Source organism: Bos indicus, chromosome 24 (genome assembly GCF_029378745.1).
Source record: "Bos indicus isolate NIAB-ARS_2022 breed Sahiwal x Tharparkar chromosome 24, NIAB-ARS_B.indTharparkar_mat_pri_1.0, whole genome shotgun sequence".
In the NCBI taxonomy this organism is placed as follows: domain Eukaryota; kingdom Metazoa; phylum Chordata; class Mammalia; order Artiodactyla; family Bovidae; genus Bos; species Bos indicus.
The window spans coordinates 14,814,067-14,827,346 of NC_091783.1; the positions used below are offsets into that span (position 1 = coordinate 14,814,067).

At 39.3% G+C, this 13,280-nt stretch overlaps 1 long non-coding RNA gene across 1 annotated transcript in view; it reads left to right on the forward strand.

The window, feature by feature from the left end:
- LOC139179342 (uncharacterized) overlaps positions 1–12,860 on the forward strand; it is a 73,489-nt gene extending 60,629 nt beyond the window's left edge. The window contains exons 4-6 of the long non-coding RNA XR_011563717.1: positions 408–453; positions 9,004–9,046; positions 12,683–12,860. This is a non-coding gene — a long non-coding RNA (uncharacterized lncRNA). The remainder of the gene's footprint in view (positions 1–407; positions 454–9,003; positions 9,047–12,682) is intronic.
- The last annotated feature ends 420 nt before the right edge of the window (positions 12,861–13,280 follow it).

Here is a 13,280-nt window from a genome sequence, read left to right on the forward strand (position 1 = left end):
AATTGTTCCTTTCTTAATTTTCTGCCAATATAATGGAGAAAATATCATTTAGCCATTATACTGTGTGTCCCTCTTGATAAGCATTCCTCTGAAGATTGCAACTTAGAGCCCCACGTGGTTTTTAACACCACCTTGTGAATGTTCTACTTATGTAATAAACTCTCAATATTCACGTCAAAGGATACAGAGAAGTTTCGAGGGATTCCTCACCTCAAGGTTGATATCACTCACATATTGAAGACTGAGATTCTTTCAAATTGCGTGTTTCCATAATTTAAATATGCTTAAACACAGTCATCGCTTTCCCTCCCATTGGCTTCCCACAAAGGCCAGCCAAGGAGAAAACTGTGATGATGTAAGGTATTTCATTTTCGTTTGTGATATTCTAGTTTTCATATATTTCCCAGGTGAATGTCTTGCCATAAACAGTTCCCAGTTGATCATCTCTGAACTGTGAGTGGATGTGGGGTCTTCATGGTTTACATTAAGATGTTATCCTGTAGGGTCATGCATTGTAACAGTCAAAAGAATGTCCTAACTGGTCTACACTCATGACTGGAGCAGTCATTGGTTACAGGATCTCTGTGGTGAGAAATGAACACAAGTCACAGTGCCAGTCCTTGAGTAGAATGAAACAGAGATGATTTTTATTAACAGTATTGTACTCACTGTTGTTCAGTTGCTAAGTCACATACTGCTGCTGCTGCTAAGTCGATTCAGTCGTGTCCGACTCTGTGCGACCCCATAGACGGCAGCCCACCAGGCTCCCCCGTCCCTGGGATTCTCCAGGCAAGAACACTGGAGTGGGTTGCCATTTCCTTCTCCAATGCATGAAAGGGAAAAGTGAAAGTGAAGTTGCTCAGTTGTGTCCGACTCTTAGCGACCCCATGGACTGCAGCCCACCAGGCTCCTCTGTCCATGGGATTTTCCAGGCAAGAGTACTGGAGTGGGGTGCCAACTCTTTGCAACCCCATGGAATGCAGCATGCCAGGCTCCTCTGTCCTCCACTATCTCCCTGAGTCTGCTTAAATTCATGTCCATTGAGTTGGTGATATTATCTAAACATTTCATCCTCTGCCACCTCCTTCTCCTTTGGCCTTCAACCTTTCCCAGGATCAGGGTCTTTCCCAATGAACTGGCACTTCACATCATGTAGCCAAATTACTGGAGCTTTAGCTTCAGCATCAGTCCTTCCAATGAATATTCAGGACTGATTTCTTTTAGGATTGACTGATTTAAATTCCTTGCTGTCCAAGAAACTCTGAAGAGTCTTCTCCAGCACCACAATTCAAAAATATCAATTATTTGGCACTCAAACTTCTTCATGGGGGCTCCCTGCTGGCTCAGCTGGTAAAGAATCCACCTGCATTGCAGGAGATCTGGGTTCCATCCCTGGGTCAGAAAGATCCTCTGGAGAAGGGAATGGCTACCCACTGCAATATTCTTGCCTGGAGAATTACATGGACAGAGGAGAGGATACTGCTGAACAGTCCATGGGGTCGCAAAGAGCTGGACACGAATGAGTGAATGACACTTTCACTCTCACTTCACTATTATTTCTGGCCCAATTCTTGTGTCAATTGATTTTTTTCTCAGTTCACATACTGTTGAAGCCTAGCTTGAGGAATTATGAGCATAAACTTATTAGCGTATGAAATGCATGCAATTGTACGGTAGTTTGAACATTCTTTGGCATTGCTTTTCTTTGGGATTGAAATGAAAACTTACCTTTTCCAGTCCTGTGGCCACTGCTGAGTTTCCCAAGTTTGCTGGCATATTCAGTGCAGCACTTTCACAGCACCATCTTTTAGGATTTGAAATAGCTCAACTGGAATTCCATCACCTCCACTGGCTTTGTTTGTAGTGATGTTTCCTAAGGCCCACCTGACTTTACATTCCACGATGTCTGGCTCTAGTGAGAGATCACACCATTGTGGTTATCTGGATCATGAAGATCTTTTTTTGTATAGTACTTCTGTGTATTCTTGCCACCTCTTCTTAATAGCTTCTGCTTCTGTTAGGTCCATACAATTTCTGTCCTGTCCAAACAATTATTGTTCCCATCTTTGCATGAAATATTCCCTTGGTATCTCTAATTTTCTTGAAGAGATCTCTAGTCTTTCCCATTCTATTGTTTTCCTTTATTTCTTTGCATTGATCACTGAGGAAGGCTTTCTTATCTCTCCTTGCTTTTCTTTGGAACTCTGAATTCAAATGGGTATATCTTTCCTTTTCTCCTTTGCCTTTAGCTTCTTTTATTTTCTCAGCGATTTGTAAGGCCTCCTCAGGCAACTATTTTACATTCATTTTTCTTGGGGATGTTCTTGATCACTGCCTCTTGTACAATGTCACAAACCTCCATCCATAGTTCTTCAGGCACTCTATTAGATTGAATCCCTTGAATCTATTTGTCACTTCCACTGAATAATCATAAGGTATTTCATCTCCACCAGCTTTGTTCATCGTAATGCTTTCTGAGGCCCAAGTGAGTTCACATTCCAGGATGTCTGGCTTTATGTGAATGACCACATCATCATGGTTATCCAGGTCATTAAGACTTTCTTTTCTTTTTTAGTTCTTCTGTGTATTTTTGCCACCTCTTCTTAATCTCTTCTGTTTCTGCTAGGTCCTTACATTTTCTGTCCTTTATCTTGCCCATCCTTGCATTGAATGTTCCTTGGTATCTTCAATTTTCTTGAAGAGATCTCTAGTCTTTCTCATTCTATTATTTCCTCTATGTCTTTGCATTGTGGATTTTAGAAGGCCTTTTTATCTGTCTTTGCTATTCTCTGGAATATACCCAACTCTGCATTCAGTTGGGTATATCTTTCCCTTTCTCCTTTGTCTTTCACTTCTTTCCTTTCTTCAGCTATTAATTAATATTTGTATAGCTTCCTCAGAAAGCCACTTTGCCTTCTTTCATTTCTTTTTCTTAGGGATAGTTTTGGTCATTGCCGCTATACAGTGTTATGAGCCTCCACCCATAGTTCTTCTACCCGATCTAATCTCTTGAATCTATTCATCACCTCTACTGTATAATCACAAGGGATTTGATTTATGTCATATCTGAATGGCGTAATGGTTTTCCCTATTCTTTCAATGTGAGCCTGAAGTTTGCAATATGGAGCTCATCATCTGAGTCACTGTCATCTCCAGGTCTTGTTTTTGTTGACTGTAAAGAGCTTCTCCATCTTTGGCTGCAAAGAATGTAATTGATCTCATTTTGGGCTGTTGGAAAAGGGGATTTGCTATGACCAGTGGTTTCTCTTGACAAAGTTCTGTTAGCCTTTGTCCTGCTTCATTTTATATTCCAAGATCATACCTGTCTGTTACTTTCACCACCAGAAATATGCACAATTGACTGTCATTTCTGCTTTAGCCCAGTTGTTTCATTCTTTCTGGAGCTATTAGTAATTGTCCTCCACTTTTCCCCAGTTGCTTATTGGACAGTTTTCAACTTGGGTGGGGGGGTTCATCTTCCAGCATCATATTTTCTTGCCTTTTCATACTGTTCATTTGATTTCAAGGTGAGAATCCTGGAATGAGTTGCCATTTCCTCCTCCAGTGGGCCACATTCTGTCAGAACTTTTTACTATGACCAGTCCATCTTGGGTTGCCTAGCATTGAATTACAGAAACCCTTTCGCCATGACAAGGCTGTGATCCATGACTGGGGTTAATAGTGTTAGCTCTAATCTTTTGAGCTTTAAGCATGAAGTCAGTGATATTTTAAGGATTTTCCATGGCTTATTCTTTTGAATGCTCATGACAAACCTGTGAGGAAGGTACCATTAATAATTCCAGTTTAAGTATTGGAGACTAAAGTCTAGAGGTACTAATTTACTTGTCCAAAGTCACAGAACATGGGATCTGAATTTAGGCAGATTGACTTCAGCACTGTCATTCATTACTCTCACCCTTAGTTGTAGGTTAGAATCACCTGGGTAGCTTTTAGAAATTACCTAACACTTGATTCTCTTCTAAGAATCAAATCAGTCTGAGGTGGGATCAGAAAACCGGTGCTTTGTGAAATCTGTTCAGTGTTTCTCCCACATGGCCAAAGTTGAGAACTCAGACTCCAGAGGCTATAATCTTAGGGGAGATTAACTTAGATCCAGATGCAGCTGGCAGCTGAGATGTTTATAATGTATGAGGTGCGGTGCTATGGGCATCACATGAATGACCTCTTCTACGTCTCACTGAGCACTGTGAATGAAGACAGACGTCGTTATCTCAGTGATTACGAGAAATTCTAAATGTAGGGAGATTAAGCTGCCTGAGATTGCCCAGCTAATAAGAAGTACACCCTGGATGTGAATGGAGTTCCTTTAACTTCTAAATCCAGATCTGTTTAAAGAATACTTAGTGATATAAAAAGTATATAATTAGTTATTAGTATTAGGACTACTAATTGTGTGGTACTGACTAGAGTGATGAGGAGTTCAGAGGAGCAACTGATGGTGACTCCATCAATCAGCAATGCTTGGTCGTAGGATGACTCAGAGAAAAGAAAAGGAAATGTTCACTTGCAAAGAGAGTCAGACTTCAGAACAGCTTACTAAATTAAAACAAAACAAGTATTTTAAAGATAAAAGCAACATGAAAAATTAGCGGTAATCACCACATTTACCTTGGAGTGATGTTGAAGAAACAGAACTCACCTCATATAATCATCATATTCACAAAGATATTCACTTACCTTTACACATCAGCATAGGGAAAGCAGGTTTTCTTTTTCTTTTATCTTGCTATAGAGTCACATTTATGGAAAATCTCAAAGACTTCTTTTATTTTGACCATAACTGGATACCTTTTTTTCCCCTGACTATGGTATGTGAAATGCTAGGCCAAACAGGGTGCAGGGAGACATAACCAGTTTTTGCTTCCATTTTCACTCACTTCATGAGTGAGATTTTATGTTTTTCCTGGACTTTTAATATTTATAAATGAAATTCAAACTCCAAAAGCATTCAATTTAAGATTCTTCTTGGGCTCAGAACTTGCTCCATATACCTCAAATTATACCACTGATATCTTGACTAATAATTTGAGCACCAATTCCCATGGCTGTTTTCAGCATTTACTATCAAGCAGCCATGTTCTTTTCAAGGTCAAATTAGCATTCAGTTAATTCAGTGTTTTATTTATTCAAACAGTGTTTTATTTATTCAATTTTTTATTAAGTATCCATTATGTTTCAGGCACTATTTTAGGTACTGGGGACTATCAATAAACAAAATAAATTTCATGATTATATAGAACTTGCCTTTTGGTAGAACGAGGAAAGACATATTAAATAAATAAATAGACAATAAATCAGATGATAAGTTCAATGGAAATAAATGTAGCAGAAAAATAAGCATATGAATAAACAGAAATTGGGAGATAATATTTTGGGGATCATGATGTGAGTGGGATTCATTTTGATTTGGAGACAAGCCTGTGTGATTCCATTGTCTATGCCCCTAACTTCATAGTTTGTTTCTTTCTGTGTGTGCAGAGGATGGTGTCAAAAAACTGTCTTAGACTCGAACTAAGCAAGCAGATCTCTGAATCAAGTTTTTATCCCTTTGGATACCTGATTCCATTCCATATTCTCTTTCCACACCTAAGGATGATTGCCTGCTTTGTTTCTCCATAAAGGCAGTTATTACTGGTCATTTGATTTAAATTTCTTATTCCAGAATTTTTGTGTTGGAAGGAATCTTTTAACTTTTCTAAACCTTAGTTTCAGCCTTTTAAAATCACAGTTTGGGTTAGCTGATCCAGATGGCTCCTTCAGGTTCTGAAAAATTATACATTTTATAGGTATACGTTAATAAACATGAAATCATGCTATTAAATGTGAAGAGTGACGCAAAGTGCTTTTTTTCCCCAATAAGGGCAAGAATAGCTAGGCATTGGTGCTCAGTCATGTTAGAAGAGGAGGAGAAAAGGTTACACAGTATCTCATAATTCTGAGATGTGGTGTGTAATTATCCATTTGCAAAAGGCTTTCTTTATGTTCTCCTTCACTGGGAAAGTTAGAATAAAGTGAAAATAAAGTTCTGCAATTATGAAATCTGCTCACTTGGCTCTTTCTGCTCTTCAAAGTAAATTCTATGTTAATAGAGAAAAGTTAGTTAGTGTAACAAACCCCTAATTTGTTACCATTGCAATTGCTTTTTTGTTTCAGACCCATTAACATTTGTGTATGAATTTAACTGCTCAGTAAAATGTCAATCTCAGCCATGGTCTATCAAGTCATGGCACCAGCCTCCTGGGATAAGAATCTTTTAAATTGCCTCCAATATACTTAATTTTCGCTTAAAGGTTGCCCTCCTTTAAACCTTTAGAGATTTGTTTACCTGAGATTAAATGCTCTGGATATCATCTAGTAACTGTTCAATCAGTATTTACTAAGCACTATGTGCCTGTGTGGTTTATTCTAGGAGCAGAGCAGGGCACGCGTGAGGGGCTTGTGCTCCTATGAGGAAGACAGTCATTTTAAAAAGTTACTATAAAATATGCTACATATTATGATGGAAAAAATTGGATGCTATGGAAAATGGGTCTGTACTTAGCCTAGGGTCTGGGAAACTCTGGAGGAAGTGAAATTTAAGCTGGAATCTGGAGATGAATAGGAGCTAGCTAGATGAAGCCAGCATGTCTGTATTGCCTCCATGTATGCCTGTGTGACTTAGTGTGAGACAGGTCCAGTAGGGATGGATGCAAATAGGGAAACAGCCTGTGCAAAGGGAACAAAACATGGCAATATGAAGGAATCCAGCAGAACCAGCTACTGATGGGAGTTAAGATTGGAGAGTATAAAGGGAAGGAAAATAGGTGGGAGACGAGTTTGGGGAGGTGAGTGGGAAGAAAATGGGGAAAACTTTTTTAACATTTAAGTAGTTTTGTACTTAATCCTAAGAGCAACCATAAGAGGAAGGATACAATTAGATGTGAATTAAAGAACAGTCATTTAAGTTCTAACGTATATCGTGTTTTTGAAGGGAGAAGTTAAGGAGACAAGACACTGGTGTTATAGTTCAGGAGGTAATGGCATTTTTGAGGTAATGGCATTTTTGACTAGGGCATCGGCAGGAAATCTTGAGAGGAAAGAGTCAAGAATGACTCCCAGTTTTCTGGCTTGAGGTACTGGATAGATGGTGTGTCTATGGTGTTGCCACTTACTAATATGGGAAGCTGAGTCTGGATGAAATTTGACAGTCATTAGTATGTAGATACTCACCGTCTGCCAAGCACTCTGATTGTTCTGTTATGGGGTTCATCTTTGAATTGTTGATGTTTGTAGTATTTCTTATCTCTTTACTCTGGAAAGGGTTTCTTGAAGGCAGAAACCGCATTACTTACCTATTTATTGCTTCCCTCACAGTTGTCTTGGGCTTCCCTGGTGGCTCAGATGGTAAAGAATCTGCCTGCAACCCAGGGGTTTGATACCTGGATTGGAAAGATGCCCTGGAGAAGGGAATGGTCACCCAGTCCAGTATTCTTGCCTGGAGAATCCCACAGACAATGGAGCCTGGCTGGCTAGAGTGCATGGGTTCGCGAAGAGTCAGACACGACTGAGCAGCTAAGCATGCATGCACAGCATCTTACACGGTGCTTCGTGAAGGGACCACACTTGACTGTTTGCCTGGTGGAGTCTTCTACAATCATCTGACTCCCCTCACAGCCGAGTTGGTTGCAGCCCACTGAGCGGCCCCCTTGTTCTTCCTCCTGTCCTGAAGGGGCTCTCCTCTTTCCTTTCCTAGTTTAAACCCTGATTTCTTCTCAAAGTCTCCTTCTTCATAGTTTAAATAAAGCAGCATGATGTACAGAAGGATACTAAATTGGAGGAAGGGAAACATATGTGTCGGTAGCAGTTAAGTGTTTTTTGACTTGGGCAACCTTTAGTGTATCACATTCTTTCTCTGGGCCTCTACTTACCCATCCGATAAAGAAATAGTACCTAAGATTAAACAGACATAGAGAATAGACTTATGGACATGGGGAGAGGGGAGAAGAGGGTGAGCTGTATGGAAAGAGTAACATGGAAACTTATGTTATCATATGTAAAATGGATAGCCAACAGGAATTTTTCTGTATGGCTCAGGAAACTCAAACAGGAGCTGGGTTGGAATGGGGAGGGAGTTTCAAAAAGGAGGGGATATATGTATACCTATGGCTGATTCCTGTTGAGGTTTGACAGAAAGCAGCAAAATTCTGTAAAGCAATTATTCTTCAAATAAATTAAATTTTTTTTAAAAGAAATAGTACGTAAGATTGCTTCCAAGTACAATGAGTTTCAGGTTTTTCATATATTCACCTAATTTATCTTGTGGTTATTCTCTTATGTTCTGAACTGTGCATAGTGATGCTTATGTTCCTAAATGTATAGTTATTTATGCATGTTATGGATTTCCTCTGCTCAAATATCATTCAAAGCTCATCAAGAGTTTATTTTCTGGTACTACACACAGCCTTCCTTTCAATACAATGATAACCATAACAAGAGGTTCAATAAACACTTATTGAATGGAATAAGATAGGCATAAAGGTGTCAGAAACACACATATAATCATTCTGCACTGTTTGGTCACTGCTTTGCCTCACACAACCAAAACTCTATAAGGTGAAATGGAACAGGAGTTAAATTCTGCTGTTTTTCTCACACTTGCTCAAGGGAGAAAGTTAGATGATAATATCTTGAGGGTGCTACAGGAAGATTTCTCTAAGTCTTTTTTTTTTAATTAAGCAATGGAGGACTTTTTTCAAAAACAATAACTTCATGTCATATAATCTTGCAAAATATTTAACAATTAATGAAAGATAATTTGGTTGAAATAGTGATGGAAATTGGAGCCTTCTTACATAATTTCTCTTTTGTGTACCCCCTTTCTGGACATTTGGGCAGAATGCTTGGATTTCTGGATAGACTAGGTGGTCTATCTTTAAGTTTCTATTTGACTCCATACTTCATATCAGACAATGGCATGGCTTATTATTTTTCTCTTATCCCCAGGCTTATGCCAGAAGCTGTGAAAGCTTTCAGAGATGAAGAAAATGTATCCTTTGTCATCACTGAGAAAGATGACCTGCCCCACATGCATGAAGCAAGTAAAGGGCCTCAATATAACAGCCCTGTACATTTTTCTGTCTATGGAGGAGCTGAAGCAGGTGGTCCTCATAGTCTCCTCCAGTTTTCACATTCTATGATTCTAAGTGTTAATGATGTAGCCATGTGTGTTAAGTGATCTGAGCTCAGGAGTAATGCACTATATAAATTCAAGGACCATTACATGCATAATCACAGCTGCTAAGCAGGGACAAATTCCCTGTTTGCATGATAACCTCAATAAATCCCAAGGGGAACACTTGAGACCAAAACACTAGTATATATATATTTTTTAAATATAAGAAAAGAAAGAAATGCTAATCCCAATGGCTCCCTAAGTTCTTCCTCAACATGTTGTTGCAAGCAAATCATTCATTTGTCATTTAGGAAAATATCCCAAATAACATTCTCCCCTGATTAAAATAAAACTTCCAGTGCTGGGCTGTGATGGTTGCCAGAAGTGTGTCTGGGTTAATTGCACACCTGCATTTTATTTCAAGTAAATTGCATGGAGCTCCCCTCTCTGTGCCTCTTACAAAGCAGGAGCCCACCTGTCTGGAGGCTCTTTGGGCAATGAAGGGCTGCAGAAAAAAAAAAAAAATTAGTCATCCTCTTTTCTTCCTTGTGACTTCTTTGACCTTGAGACTTCTAATGGCATTTCAGACAAAATGAACATAATCTAATGGACAGCGGGGAAGAGGGAATGGCTGGGTACATCTGTCGTATTACTGGGCTGTCTGAACAGTCAATGAAGCAGGGCCAAACCATAAGAGGCCTGTTCAGTTTAGCTCCAGGGTCTGCAGAGAAGGAGCACAATCATTTATCTTTATTTACTGAACTCTGCTTTCTGTTTAAGAAAAAAAAATTGACAGGTTGACAAAAACCCACATTGGCGCTGCCTGCTGCCCAGAGATAAATGCTATTTGTGCTCTGGAGAGTCAAGGACAGCTCACGATGCCCTTTAGCTGGTTTCAGTGGGTGCCTATTACATGGAAACAAAAAATGCCAAGGCACCTGGATCTTCTTTCCCTATCAGCACATACACATCTTCCCGTCGAGGGATCCAGTAGATGAATCCACAAGAAAGAAGAAATAATGTGGCCCATGATTCTCCCAAGCAAGCAATCTAAATTGGAAGAATTTAGGCAAGAGAACCAGGGACAAAGATGAGTGGGAAATGTTGACTATCTCACAGATTTCTATATGAGGAAATGGTTAGAGACTGTCCATGGCATCCATAGCAGATGCATTCTGACTTATATCAATAAAGGGAGATACAAACAATGTATATTCCAGCTGCAGAGAAAACTTTACTCTGAGCAGGAATTTAAGAATAGGATCTGAAAGTCCTATCCACCAATACCTACTCCTTGCTGGATTATGCTGATCATGTCACTGACATTTTTAAGGTAACACCTACTGCTTGCTGCTGCTACTGCTGCTGCTAAGTCGCTTCAGTTGTGTCCGACTCTGTGCGACCCCATAGATGGCAGCCTACCAGGCTCCCCTGTCCCTGGGATTCTCCAGGCAAGAACACTGGAGTGGGTTGCCATTTCCTCCTCCAATGCATGAAAGTGAAAAGTCAAAGTGAAGTCGCTCAGTCGTGTCCGACTCCTAGCTACCCCATGGACTGCAGCCTACCAGGCTCCTCCATCCATGGGATTTTCCAGGCAAGAGTACTGGAGTGGGGTGCCATTGTCTCTATACTTTTATTAGAATAGTCATCACCAAAGTCAAATTCTTTTTCCTCAAGGAGTATCTAAAACTCTATTAGGAGTAAAAAAAAATGTGAGAGCTTATTTTATTTTCCTTCTTTCTCTTATCTCATCTTTTAAAATTTCTATTTATAAAGGTTTTATAATGTTCATGATGTAATCATGCAATAATATACAGATATAATTTATAAATATAAAAAAGAGATATGTGCTTGAAACTTTTATTTACAATTGGGAAGTGCAATTTTAAAAATCTGAGATCATTTTTTAAAATGCAATATGATCATTTACAGTAATTCCCATGCTAATTGCCCAGACTTGAGATGCCCTAACATACATGGAGTTATTTTTTCCAGAAATTCTGGAAAACAGTGAACTCATTATCTCCCCTAGTTCTTAAAATAAATAATGCTGCACATTGCAATTATTACGCCATTGGTAAACATCACTCTTAGTCTTTCTACCAAATAGTTGGAAGAGAGAGCAGTGCTATTAATATTATCAATAGTCAAGCTTTGAGATAGTTTCTGCACTTGTCACTTGTCTCATGATATTTACATAAACCCAATAAGTCCCTTAGGGCAGGAGTCCACAGTCAGTCCCCTGTTAGGAACTGGGTCTCAGAGCTGGAGGTGAGTGGCTGGTGAAGCTTCATCTGTGTTTACAGCAGCTCCCCATTGTTTGTATTATTAACACTGCCTGAGCTCCACTTCCTGTCAGATCAGCAGCAGGATTGGATTCTCACAGAAGCTTGAACCCTACTGTGAACTGGACGTGTGAGGGATCTATGTTGTGTACACTTTATAATAATCTAATGCTTGAAGATCTGATTCTGCATTGTTGTCAGTTGCAAAATTATTTCATTATATATCACAATGAAATAATAATAGAAATAAAGGGCACAATATATGTAATGTGCTTAAATCATCCTGAAACCATTCCTCCCTTCCACCCTGGTTCATGGATTTATTGTCTTCCACAAAACTGGTCCCTGGTGCCAAAAAGGTCAGGGACCACTGCCTTATGGGACAGGATTTGGGAGTATGATTGGAGGGCATATGGAGGAAAATATAGCAAAGACTTTGAGGCTGTGATTTCCTGCATTTGGGCCCAGAAGAGTGTCTAGGAGAGTAGCAGAGACCCTGCAAGCCACAGTAAAGCAGTTTGGGGAGTTGAAAAGGGCAGTCCAAGAATAGACTCATCAGTTTTCATGCTCTTGACTAACTTCATTGCTCCATATTCTATGGGTTTGCTTTGACTACATCCAAAAAAAGCAAATGAGATGCAGATGTGTGCCTGTGAAGGGTCCTAATGTTTGGAAAGGAAGTGAAAATTTGACCAGAGGTAGAGCCAGTATTTTGGAGCCCAGGCTAGCCAGGCTGCAAACTCCAGGGGGCCACAGTACTGAGGAGCCAAGGCACATTATTGGAGAGCTGGGATGTATGCAGGCAGGTGAGGATGGAAACTAGTGTCAGAGTAGGAAAGCTTGAAGAAGCTAGAAGAGACCCTACTGACAAAAAGCCATGATCTCATTACAGGAATGTTAATAATACAGACATCAGGGTATGGTTAGAATGAGAAGAGGCCACTCAGAAGGTGTGAATGGCAAGAGGTTAAATGACAGTGACGAGGAATACATTAGTTTTGGTTTCATACAACTGATCCTTGAATTCTCAGCAGTAGGACTTGAAGAAGAAAGCTGATATACTTGGCTCAAGACAAAATTGGAAGCTGTGGAGGCCAGCAGAGTGAGGAAAGCTCTCTTTCTGAAAGTCACGTTAATAATTTGTGAACTGTGGTGTCTGCTGGCCTGTAACATGTCCCTGTGTCAGGTTTTGTCGTGTTCAGATAACTCTCCTTGACTGACGCAGCAGGATGGGGCCCCCAGAACCCGACCCTGCAAACCAGAGTCATTGAAGAAACAGTTTAATGAATCCAGTCTCAGATGCTGTGGATGTCACAAACTCCAGCAAGCCTGACTTCTCTTGCTCTGAGTTGTTTGCTAACATTGTTTACTAATTAATATTTTTACCCCCTTAATAAATAACTGCCAGGATATTTTTATTGCATTAACTAAAAAAGCAATAAATTTGTTACAAAGAATGTAGCTTATATACATTTCATCCATTTATTTAATGATTTACATAAAAACAATTTGGGAGAATTGTAAAGAATATTTTCGGAAAATGTCTTAACTCATTATTGTTTTCTATTCACTTTGTTATAATTGAATAATTCAATTCATAGCTGTTAAGAATAATTATTTTGAGATATTAAACATAATTATAATTTTCTTCCTTGCTGTTTATTTCTTATATTATTTATGTTGTTTTGTGCACTAGTATCCATAATGGCTGTCTACTTTTTATTCATTGAAATCAGTTCATGATATGAGTTTTTGTTTCTATTTAATTTAATAAGCACTGAACATTTAGCTCTATCATAGCATGCTATTAGATGCTGTAATAA